Genomic DNA, 12787 nt, shown 5'->3' with positions numbered 1-12787 from the left:
ATATCTTTTAATGTTATTACATGTTGATTATCACATACAATCAATTTCTAGAAGCTTATATATACACTAACTGTTCCCGCTAGAACTATAAATGTCCCTAACTCCACCAAAATAAACCCCTTATCCACCATAAACCCCCTAAGAACCGCTATTGCAATTAGGGTGATTATTTGCATTGGGGACTAGTGTTCAGTGGTTATTAGGATTTTTGCAATGGGGTCTGGAAATTAGTGTTTAATAGCACAGGTTGTTTTTTTACATAAGATTCTGGTGCTTAGTGGATTGATAGTGTGAGGGCAATGTTTGCATTAAAGTCCTGCTATAAATGGTTAATGATAGTGGTTTGTATGATTGTCTGACAGTTTAGAGGTTAATAGCTATCAAGGGGTTTTAGGCATTAAGGTTTATAGTGATGGGCATTAGGTAATATGGAAACAATTAAAGCAGTATGAATTCTGCATTAGCGATATTAGTACCACTTGCATTTATGGGGTAAAGATTTTTAATGATTATCTACATAAAACCACCATTAAAATCTATGGGAATTTTTGTTTATAACCATATTATAACTTTTTCTAAGGGATTATGATGATCGACCCCTATTTTGCTTCTGTTAAATAGAGACTTGGGTTAAAATACATGCATACATAAAATACAGTATATACATATTTGATTTTCACATTTCATAGCTTATACTTAAAGGATCAATAATAAAATACTTAAAGGTACATGAAACCCAAAAATCTTTTTTCATGATTCAGATAGAGAATACAATTTTAAACAACTTTCTAATTTACTTCTATTATCTAATCTGTTTCATTCTCTTGGTATAATTTGTTGAAGGAGCAGCAATGCACTACTAGTTTCTAACTGAACACATGGTTGAGCCAATTACATTCAACATATATACGCAGCCACCAATCAACAGCTAGAACCTAGTTTATCTGCTGCTCATGAACTTGCCAAGATAAACCTTTTAGCAAATGATAACAAGAGAAGGAAGCAAATTAAATAATAGAAGTAAATTGGATAGTTGTTTAAAATTGTATTCTCTATCTGAATCATGAAAGGAAATTTTTGGGCTTCATGTCCCTTTAACTCCCAAAAAGGGGCTAAACAAATTGTAAAAGTCAGATTCAGACTGGCTACAATCTACTGGTCTGGAGATCAATATAGGTGCAGAGCCAATCAGTGATGACATATATGTGTAGCTGCCAGTCATCAGCCATGTTTAGCTCAACTCAATGTATTGCAGCAATACTGTAATAACAAAATGCGTTTTCACTTAGAGAATTTTATTATTGGTCCTTAGTATTCCTTCAATCATTAAACTGCACTTTCTGCCTAAGAAGCCATTTCATAGAAAATAAACACAATGGGGCCTATTTATTAAAGGTCTTGCGGACCTAATCCGACAGTGCGGATCAGGTCCGCCAGACCTCGCTGAATACGGAGAGCAATATGCTCTCCGCATTTAACATTGCACCAGCAGCTCACAAGAGCTGCTGGTGCAACACCGCCCCCTGCTGACTCGCGGCCAATCGGCCGCCAGCAGGGAGGTGTCAATCAACCCGATCGTACTCGATCGGGTTGATTTCCGGCGATTCCTGTCCGCCTCATCAGAGCAGGGGGACAGGGTTATGGAGCAGCGGTCTTTAGTCTGAAGATTCGCCTGAAACACGGGCCCACAAGCTCCGTTCGGAGCTTGATAAATGGGCCCCAATGTCTTTATTTAGGAAAACATTTTTATTTTGAAACTGAGATCAAAGCCAAGACATTTAGGACATATGTGCATGTGTTGTGGTACATGATCAAGAAGGCTTATAAGATGTCATGATTACAAAATCCAATGGTGGTAGAAGAACAGTCTATCAGTTTAATGTCTACTAGAAAGAAAATGGTAAGAAAGATTTGAAAGAAATTTGCAAGGTGGACACTAGGATTTAGTTTAGTAAATTTATGAAGTACTAGAGAAAATATAAATATTTTGTTCCTCTGTATTCAGAATGCAACTCAGGCACTTGATATGTTTTCTTAATTTTGTGTTTCATACTTCTATAAAAGATCACAGAGCATATGTATTTTGGAAAATACCTCAGGAAACAAAATACTTGTTTGGTTAATTTTGTTTTTTTGTTTTCCAGCTTACGGCTGTCTATATTTTATTTTGTTAAACTTTCAAAATTGATTAATGTTTTACGGTGGATTTAATTGGTGGGTTGGAATCAACTCTATGCCTATATGGTTTAACGCGTTAGCGGCAGATATAGAAGCAATTTATTTTTGTTGATTAATACGGCTTTCTCTGGCAACTGATAGGTTAACAGTTTACAGAGCAGAAGAGAAGTCCCCTTTATTAGACAATAAAATAAAAAAAGAGACAGCAAGAATAATGTCTCCTTTTTTTACATTTTATTTCTTTGTGTAACAAATCATTACAAATAAAATATAGTAACATTAGATAAAACAATAAAAAGCATTTGGAAAAAAACCTACATAAGGAAATTCTATTTTAACATTAGCCTCTTTATAAACTTACAATTTATACAATTTTCTATCTATTATTATGTTGAAGTCTTGGCAGTAGCCATTGTAGACAGAAACAGTAGTCTCTCTCCATGGATACCTGTGAAATTTTACCCAGTACTATTCTCCGGGTAAATAGATTTTCCAACCACTTATTATGGTGTTTGAAAGTGACCCAAATATGTGAATTATAGTTAAAGGTAGTAACACAAATTAAAAATAAGCAACTGTTTCAATATTAAAACACAAAGAACTAACATTATATACCATAACAAGTGTTAACTGTTCAAGTGAAGTTCTTTTACCGGTATTGGAAAGTAGTTTACCAAATGAAAAGCATATGAAAAAATAACAATGTTTTACATATTCAGCATTATTGCATCAGTATCCCTTTCACTGCTGGGCTACTTCCTACTCCTCTGCTGAAGTTTTTTGCATTCATTGTTTCAGTGCACATTGTCAAGGCTCAGAGATCATTGCTTCTATCAGCCGCAAATTAGGGGGTATGTGACTGTCTTTTAAGACAGGGTAATCTTCTCTTTCAAAGGCGTGGCTTCATGCCCTGTTTAGTTAAGCAGAGATGGAATTCTTAAAAGCCTTTCTCCAGTGGTGCAGGCGATTACGATACCTTGTTGTCATCACCATACGTTGACAAGTGATTCTCATTCAAAAGAGTAGGTTCTCCTATTTCAAATTATTTTTTTCCATCTCTGTCTTAAGTAGGGGATATTGTCTTTGTTGAAGTCCTCATATCTTTCAGCCAAAACTTTCAGGTGTTTGTTTTCCAATCAATAGCTTGTTTGCGCTATTTTTATGGTGATCACCTCCAACAAGAGATAAATCATGACACACTACTTGTTGATATCACAAACATTGAGAACAACTGGAAATGCTTATAAATGACAAGAGACCTCACTTTTATTTTTGATGAGTAGATATCTAGAATGTAATGAGGCAGACATTTTTATATTGAAGGCTTGCAATAATGGTGGAATCGATTAAAAAGATAATTCCTGAAGGTATTATTAAACTATTTATTTATTTTTAAATAATCTTTATTTGGGAAGAAAATGTATGCCAGGATAAGCATATCCCACAAAAATACATAAAACAAGTATACAAACACAAAATGTGGGTATCCCAAATGAAGGGAGCTGCATAACATTAGTTCTATCTAGTACTCCCGTTACATGTACAGATTGTATACTAATAGAAAAAACTGGGGAACAAATCTACCATGCCACAGCTTCCCATTTTACTTTAAATTTATATTGTAAGTCAAACACTCACATAAATAGGTCCAGCAAATAAGTTCACATATAATCCAGCTGGGCTCAAAAGCCCTTCACGGATTGACACCAGGACCAAGTAGTAAGTAGATATACAACTTCTGTGGTAAATAACACATTTTAAAAAAAACTTATAGAAATCTATTAAGCTACAGTATATACTGACTGCTCATATCTAGCTGCTAGAAAAAAGATATTTGCAACAAACAGCCATACCTAACGAACCGATTTATGAGTGCCCGATAATGGCTATATAACTTTATAAAGTAGTCACTGGATATAAATTTGTTCTATAAAAAGCACAAGATTCTGGACAATGATCTTACTTAAAGAGAGACTTAAAAGATATAATCGGTATACACAATACATGTATGTCAAAGTGTAGCTTTTATGTATAAGTAAGCTAAGAACACCTGCCTTAGCTTTGCAGAGAAAAAAGTGTAATGAATGTCAGGCTCCATTAGCTACAAGGTAAAGAACATTTAATACCTAGGATAGGGCAGAGACTCCCTAACTCTGCCTAGAGTTGCGGAGGATTTCAGTTTCCCCTAACCGCAATAGTTCTAAGTATGGGGGGGGGGGTACCTAGCAGTATATCACATTGCAACAATAGATGCCAAACTCTCTGAGAACACTTTTGAACTAAATTCGCAAAATAACAATATAGATCTCCAGCTTACCCCCAGTGAATATACATGAGTACATGCTACCAGCAGGGTTTTATAACAGAAAAACACACACAAAAAACATGCGCCCTGCTATAAATCAACTACATAACTAGGCACTTTCACCCTATTTCACAGCTTTCCTCAACATATATATGTGGATGCAGCAAGTTACTATCGCCACATAGTAATAAGCAAAGCAGAAGTGGATGGTATATAATTCAGCACAGAGCTGCACATAAATGGATGTGGCGCCTTGTACTGTAGCTATACAAAAACCATAGGTCACAGATATATACAATGCTCATATAGTGAGACACCTCCGGATTTAAAATTACCCTAAGAACTGCAGACAGGGCCGCCACTAGAGATTTTGGGGCCCCTGGCTTAACCATTGATCAGGCCCCCCCCCCCCCCCCTTTGACATGTGCAATTTTTGACCAAGTGACTAAAACGTATATGCACTTTATTCTTAAGTGTCTATTTAAACTTGGAAATGTTGTAAAGGTAGTAACATACACTGAAACAAACACAATCACACATAAGGATTCACATATAGACACTCTAGCAAACACGCAAAGAGACACAGACACCCAAACAGACACTCAGCACTTGTTTACATTGACCTGACAAGTAATGAGGTAAACTACAGTTTTGTAAAAAAAGGAGATTTAGAAAACAAAATATGGAATTCTGATTATCTTTTTGTAAAGGAAGATGCCAACTAAATGATGACAACAGCATGCAGTGGCTGAAAGAAAGGGCCCTGAACTGCCTAAACAATAATTTAAAGGTTAAATGTTAGATTGGTGACTTCCGGAAAGGTCTCATTAGTCTCAAAGTCTGTAGAAAGATGTGAATAATCAGTAGTAAGGTCAAAATGTCCTAAAAAGGAACAGACAATGGACACACACACACACAAACTCAAACTTGCACATACACCCAAGGAAACACCAACAGAGACAGCCTCAGAAAACACACAAAGACATACACACACACAGAGACACCCACAGAAAACACAGAAAGACATACACACACCCTCACAGAGACACCCACAGAAAATACACACCCTCCCAGAGACATACACAGAAAACACAGACATACATACACACACACACAGACACACACCCTCATAGAGACATCCACAAAAAACACAGACATACACACCCACCCTCACAGAGGCATCCAGAGAAAATACACAAAGACAAACACATGCCCACCCTCACAGAGACACCCATAGAAAAAGCTCAAAGACATATGCACACACCCTCACAGACATCCACAGAAAATGCACAAATACAGGGAGTGCAGAATTATTAGGCAAATGAGTATTTTGACCACATCATCCTCTTTATGCATGTTGTCTTACTCCAAGCTGTATAGGCTCGAAAGCCTACTACCAATTAAGCATATTAGGTGATGTGCATCTCTGTAATGAGAAGGGGTGTGGTCTAATGACATCAACACCCTATATCAGGTGTGCATAATTATTAGGCAACTTCCTTTCCTTTGGCAAAATGGGTCAAAAGAAGGACTTGGCAGGCTCAGAAAAGTGTATAGTGAGATATCTTGCAGAGGGATACAGCACTCTTAAAATTGCAAAGCTTCTGAAGTGTGATCATTGAACAATCAAGCGTTTCATTCAAAATAGTCAACAGGGTCGCAAGAAGCTTGTGGAAAAACCAAGGTGCAAAATAACTGCCCATGAACTGAGAAAAGTCAAGCGTGCAGCTGCCAAGATGCCACTTGCCACCAGTTTGGCCATATTTCAGAGCTGCAACATCACTGGAGTGCCCAAAAGCACAAGGTGTGCAATACTCAGAGACATGGCCAAGGTAAGATAGGCTGAAAGACGACCACCACTGAACAAGACACACAAGCTGAAACGTCAAGACTGGGCCAAGAAATATCTCAAGACTGATTTTTCTAAGGTTTTATGGACTGATGAAATGAGAGTGAGTCTTGATGGGCCAGATGGATGGGCCCGTGGCTGGATTGGTAAAGGGCAGAGAGTTCCAGTCCGACTCAGATGCCAGCAAGGTGGAGTACTGGTTTGGGCTGGTATCATCAAAGATGAGCTTGTGGGGCCTTTTCGGGTTGAGGATGGAGTCAAGCTCAACTCCAAGTCCTACTGCCAGTTTCTGGAAGATACCTTCTTCAAGCAGTGGTACAGGAAGAAGTCTGCATCCTTCAAGAAAAACATGATTTTCATGCAGGACAATGCTCCATCACACGCGTCCAAGTACTCCACAGCGTGGCTGGCAAGAAAGGGTATAAAAGAAGAAAATCTAATGACATGGCCTCCTTGTTCACCTGATCTGAACCCAATTGAGAACCTGTGGTCCATCATCAAATGTGAGATTTACAAGGAGGGAAAACAGTACACCTCTCTGAACAGTGTCTGGGAGGCTGTGGTTTCTGCTGCACGCAATGTTGATGGTGAACAGATCAAAACACTGACAGAATCCATGGATGGCAGGCTTTTGAGTGTCCTTGCAAAGAAAGGTGGCTATATTGGTCACTGATTTGTTTTTGTTTTGTTTTTGAATGTCAGAAATGTATATTTGTAAATGTTGAGATGTTATATTGGTTTCACTGGTAAAAATAAATAATTGAAATGGGTATATATTTGTTTTTTGTTAAGTTGCCTAATAATTATGCACATTAATAGTCACCTGCACACACAGATATCCCCCTAAAATAGCTATAACTAAGAACAAACTAAAAACTACTTCCAAAACTATTCAGCTTTGATATTAATGAGTTTTTTGGGTTCATTGAGAACATGGTTGTTGTTCAATAATAAAATTAATCCTCAAAAATACAACTTGCCTAATAATTCTGCACTCCCTGTACATACACACCCACGCTCACAGAGATACCAACAGAAAAAAAAATACATACACACTCATAGAGACACAAACCAAAGCACAAAGACATAAACACAGACACCCACAGAAACACTCACAGGAGGAAACATTTATGCACCTTGCATCCCCTAAATCAACAGTGTGTGACATGCATGATAAAAAAAAATGCAGAAATTAAGAGATCACTTTTTAAAGAATCATATTTGTAAATGTGCAATCAAAAATAATTCTGTGAATTCAAAATTGTACAATAATGATCTGGGTAGATGGCTAGATGAAGAAAATTACTTTTAAAAGGTTGACATATGTTTGTTTCATATTTTCCCCATTTTCCCCAACCAAGAGCACCACTTCAAATATAGCGTACAAATGTTCCCATATGTCAGCTGTACTTGTGGATTTTGAAAATGCTGTACTCTATATGGTCTTGGTAGAACCATAAGCTGTGGTACTCATACCATTAGATCTGGTTAAATGCAGGATTTAAGCTTGTTGGTATGCATTTCAAAATTAAGTCAGCTGTAGATTAAACTGAACAGTTTTAAGTTAACCTGTCTCATTTCCAACACTGAGCAATCTAAGTCTGAGAGTATAACATGTTATGCAGATGTAAAAATCTTAGATAAAATGCCTCCTTGTATCTGGAAAGTCCTTGCATAAAGGGGCAGTAAACTGGAATGTAATATATATAATTTGTTTATTGAGGAGGAAACATTTCTGCATGGTTTTAAATATAGAATTTCTACATCATTGTCAAATAATCATAAATACACTGCTGCTAAAAAAAATTGTTTTTATGGACCCCTGGCCCCACCATACAACTACTACCACACTAAAGTTACAATCTTAAATTGCACAAAGAAATAAAAAAACATTTGCTAAGTAATTCCTACCTCCTCTGCAAATGAAATATCAGCCGTTCTGACTCAGGCACACACTCTACAAACAAAGTGCCAAGTCTGTCTCACACTGTGCATAGCGGTTTAGTGCTAATTTTTTTTTTTAAGTTCTTGCCTAATGGGGCCCCCCTAGCCCATTGGGCCCCTGACAGGAGTCACCCCTGTCACCCCCTGATGGCGGCCCTGACTGCAGATCATAATGGTTACAGTCCACTGTCATCTACCAAACCTGCAGCTCTGTGCTTACTGAAATGTCTAGAGCACTATTTTGTAGGTACATATTGCTTATGGGGCAGGCCAACCAGCAATGCTAGCAAGTGACTAACTATAGACGAGAGTCTCAAACTATAAGCTCCCAAATTCCCACTATGGGTGAGGACAATGGCCCACGAGGTAAAGATAAAATTGACAGCAAGACGTCCCGCTGCCCCAGTCATAGACAGCAGGACATAGCTATCAGGTGAATCTGGGAAGTTCAGGGACAAAATGTTTACACTTGCATAGGGCTATGATATGTTTATGTACCTGGCATGAAGCCGACCACTCTGAAAATAAGTACAACATAAAAAAACAAAAAACAGAAAACATCACAGTTTCTAAGTTATGCAATTCAGCATCAGACTAGTAGTTCTTCACTGATATGCATATGAATATCCCCTAATGTGGGTAAAAACAGCAGCGTCTCAGCCAGATGAAACTCTAGACTAAAGAGAAGGGAGCGGGTCAAGGCACAATGTGGATAGAGTGCTAGTAGAGGGTATAACAGATGGTAATCTTATAACAGGGCAATCTGAAAAAGCTATCCACATCCGCTCAGATAGTAGACAGAGTCAGCCCTCTCCCGTTTTGCTGTGCCCCTCAAAGTCACAAATCACCTGGCCAGCCATCACTTGATACCATATAGCCGCAAACCTGCATGCACGAAGATCATTCACCCAGCTCGATGTAGCCACACAGAGGAACGCATCTGCATTGTCTGTAGAGCAGGCACCGGCCGTTCTATGAAGTAGACTCTGTCTGGTAGAGTGCTGTCTATCCATCCTAGTGTAAATATCAGGAGCCTGTAAGTCACAGCACAGTCACCTCCAAACTTCTGCACTGCCTGACTCCAGGTCGCTCCGTCCAACATGACAGAACCTCTTCCGCAGTTTTTACCTTCTGTAGATCAGGTGCGTCAGTGGTCTCAGCCGTGCCGACTAAAAGGGCATCTCCATTCACAACCATACTATGGCAAAGTGCTGTGAGGCGGTCAATCCTTTAACAGATTCTATGCTCGAAGTCCTCCATGAAACCGCGGAAAACTATATACTATACTATACTATATACTACAGTATATATTGTGATATTTTCTTGTATTTTATTAACTTTGATCTGATGAAAGAGACGGTTAGTCTCGGAAACCTCATCTAATAGAGCTGACACTTTTTTGAGTGAAATTCCTGAGAGTGCATCTTTTGTTCCTGAACTATTTATATATATATATATATATATACATATATATATATATATATATATATATATATATAGTTGTATGCAAAAGTTTAGGCACAGTAATATTTCAGTAATGAAATTAGGTTTATTGGATTAACAGAAAATGTGCAATATGCATCAAAACGAAATTAGACAGGTGCATACATTTGTTACACCCTTGTATTTTGTTGGTTTGAATAACTGTAACTACCTAGCACTGATTAATTGGAACACACAATTGGTTTTGTGAGCCCATTAAGCCTTGAACTTCATAGACAGGTGCATCCAATCATGAGAAAAGGTATTTAAGGTCGCCAATTGCAAGTTGTTGTTCTCTTTGATTCTCCTCTGAAGAGTGGCAACATGGGAGCCTCAAAACAACTCTCAAATGACCTGAAAACAAAGATTGTTCAACATTGTGGTTTAGGGGAAGGCTACAAACAGCTATTGCAGAGATTTAAGCTGTCAGTGTCCATTGTGAGGAACATAGTGAGGAAATGGAAGACCACAGGCACAGTTATTGTTAAGGCAAGAAGTGGCAGGCTAAGTAAAATATCGGAGAGGCAAAGGCAAAGGATGGTGAGAAAGGTAAAAAACAGCCCACAGACCACCTCCAAAGACCTTCAACATCATCTTGCTGCAGATGGTGTCACTGTGCATCGTTCAACAATTCAGCACACTTTGCACAAGGAGAAGCTGTATGGGAGAGTGATGCGGAAGAAGCCTTTTCTGCACACATGCCACAAACAGAGTCACATGAGGTATACAAACGCACATTTGGACAAGCCAGCTTTATTTTGGAAGGAGGTGCTGTGGACTTATGAAATAAAGATTGAGTTATTTGGTCATAATAAAGGGCGTTATGCATGGCGGCAAAAGAACACAGCGTTCCAAGACAAACACTTGCTACCAACAGTAAAATTTGGTGGATGTTCCATCATGCTGTAGGGCTGTGTGGCAATTGTCGGTACTGGGAATCTTGTTAAAGTTGAGGGTAGCATGGATTCCACTCAATATCAGCAGATACTTGAGAATAATGTTGAGGAGTCAGTAACAAAGTTGAAGTTACGCCGGGGCTGGATATTTCAACAAGACCATGACCCAAAACACTGCTCAAAATCTACTCTGGCATTTATGCAGAGGAACAAGTACACTGTTCTGGAATGGCCATCTCAGTCCCAAGACCTAAATATCATTAAAAATCGGTGGGGTTATTTGAAGCGGGCTGTCCATGCTCAGCAACCATCAAACCTAACTGAACTGGAGATGTTTTGCAAGGAGGGATAGTCCAAAATACCTTCATCCAGAATCCAGACATTACTGATTACAGGCTTTAGGAAGCATCTAGAGACTGTTATTTCTGCTAAAGTGGGCTCTACTAAATATTAATGCAATATTTCTGTTGTGGTGCCCAAATTTATTCACCTGTCTAATTTTGTTTTGATGCATATTGCACATTTTCTGTTCATCCAATAAACCTCATTTCACTAATGAAATATTACTATGTCCTTCAGTTATTTGATAGATCAAAATGAAATTGCTGATCAAAACACCCAATTATTTATATATGAAAATCATGGAAATTGTCAGGGGTGCCTAAACCTTTGCATACAACTGTGTATGTATATATATATATATATATATATATATATATAGGGAGACTAGAGAGAAATGCACTCACAGGAACGAACAACCAGCTCAATATCATTGTTAGCCTGTTCTATGGCGATTCATCACCTGGGTGCAACTTCTTTTAGCCCAGTAATGCTTTTCACAGAGTAGAATTCTCCTGTAGTATATCAGTCTGACCCCGCCCATTACGGCCAGTCCAGCGCCGAAATACCAGGCAACTCCTCTCTGAACAAGGAACACAGCAACCCCAGACGATCGTTTCGGCCTTCATTGGGCATCGTCAGTGAGGTGTAGCAGTTTTCCTCTAAGCACACTGAGCAAGGGGTCCACGTCTGGGTTACCCTTTTTCACATAGGGAGACTAGAGAGAAATGCACTCACAGGAACGAACAACCAGCTCAATATCATTGTTAGCCTGTTCTATGGCGATTCACCACCTGGGTGCAACTTCTTTTAGCCCAGTAATGCTTTTCACAGAGTAGAATTCTCCTGTAGTATATCAGTCTGACCCCGCCCATTACGGCCAGTCCAGCGCCGAAATACCAGGCAACTCCTCTCTGAACAAGGAACACAGCAACCCCAGATGATCGTTTCGGCCTTCATTGGGCCTCGTCAGTGAGGTGTAGCAGTTTTCCTCTAAGCACACTGAGCAAGGGGTCCACGTCTGGGTTACCCTTTTTCACATAGGGAGACTAGAGAGAAATGCACTCACAGGAACGAACAACCAGCTCAATATCATTGTTAGCCTGTTCTATGGCGATTCACCACCTGGGTGCAACTTCTTTTAGCCCAGTAATGCTTTTCACAGAGTAGAATTCTCCTGTAGTATATCAGTCTGCCTGGTATTTTGGCGCTGGACTGGCCGTAATGGGCGGGGTCAGACTGATATACTACAGGAGAATTCTACTGTGTGAAAAGCATTACTGGGCTTAAAGAAGTTGCACCCAGGTGGTGAATCGCCATAGAACAGGCTAACGATATTGAGCTGGTTGTTCGTTCCTGTGAGTGCATTTCTCTCTAGTCTCCCTATGTGAAAAAGGGTAACCCAGACGTGGACCCCTTGCTCAGTGTGCTTAGAGGAAAACTGCTACACCTCACTGACGAGGCCCAATGAAGGCCGAAACGATCGTCTGGGGTTGCTGTGTTCCTTGTTCAGAGAGGAGTTGCCTGGTATTTCGGTGCTGGACTGGCCGTAATGGGCGGGGTCAGACTGATATACTACAGGAGAATTCTACTCTGTGAAAAGCTATACTGGGCTATATATGTACATATGTATTTATGAGTTATATGTGTTTATATATTTGACTTGAGTGTCCCTTTAATTCTGATGTGGGGCTTCATCCCAAAGTGAAATTTAACATAATGATGACAATCCCTTCCAGTGAACACACTAATACAAATGAATATGTATTTAGACATGACATTTACTCACAGCAA

Source organism: Bombina bombina, chromosome 5 (genome assembly GCF_027579735.1).
Source record: "Bombina bombina isolate aBomBom1 chromosome 5, aBomBom1.pri, whole genome shotgun sequence".
Lineage (NCBI taxonomy): Eukaryota > Metazoa > Chordata > Amphibia > Anura > Bombinatoridae > Bombina > Bombina bombina.
Note: the sequence above shows the minus strand (reverse complement) of the source record.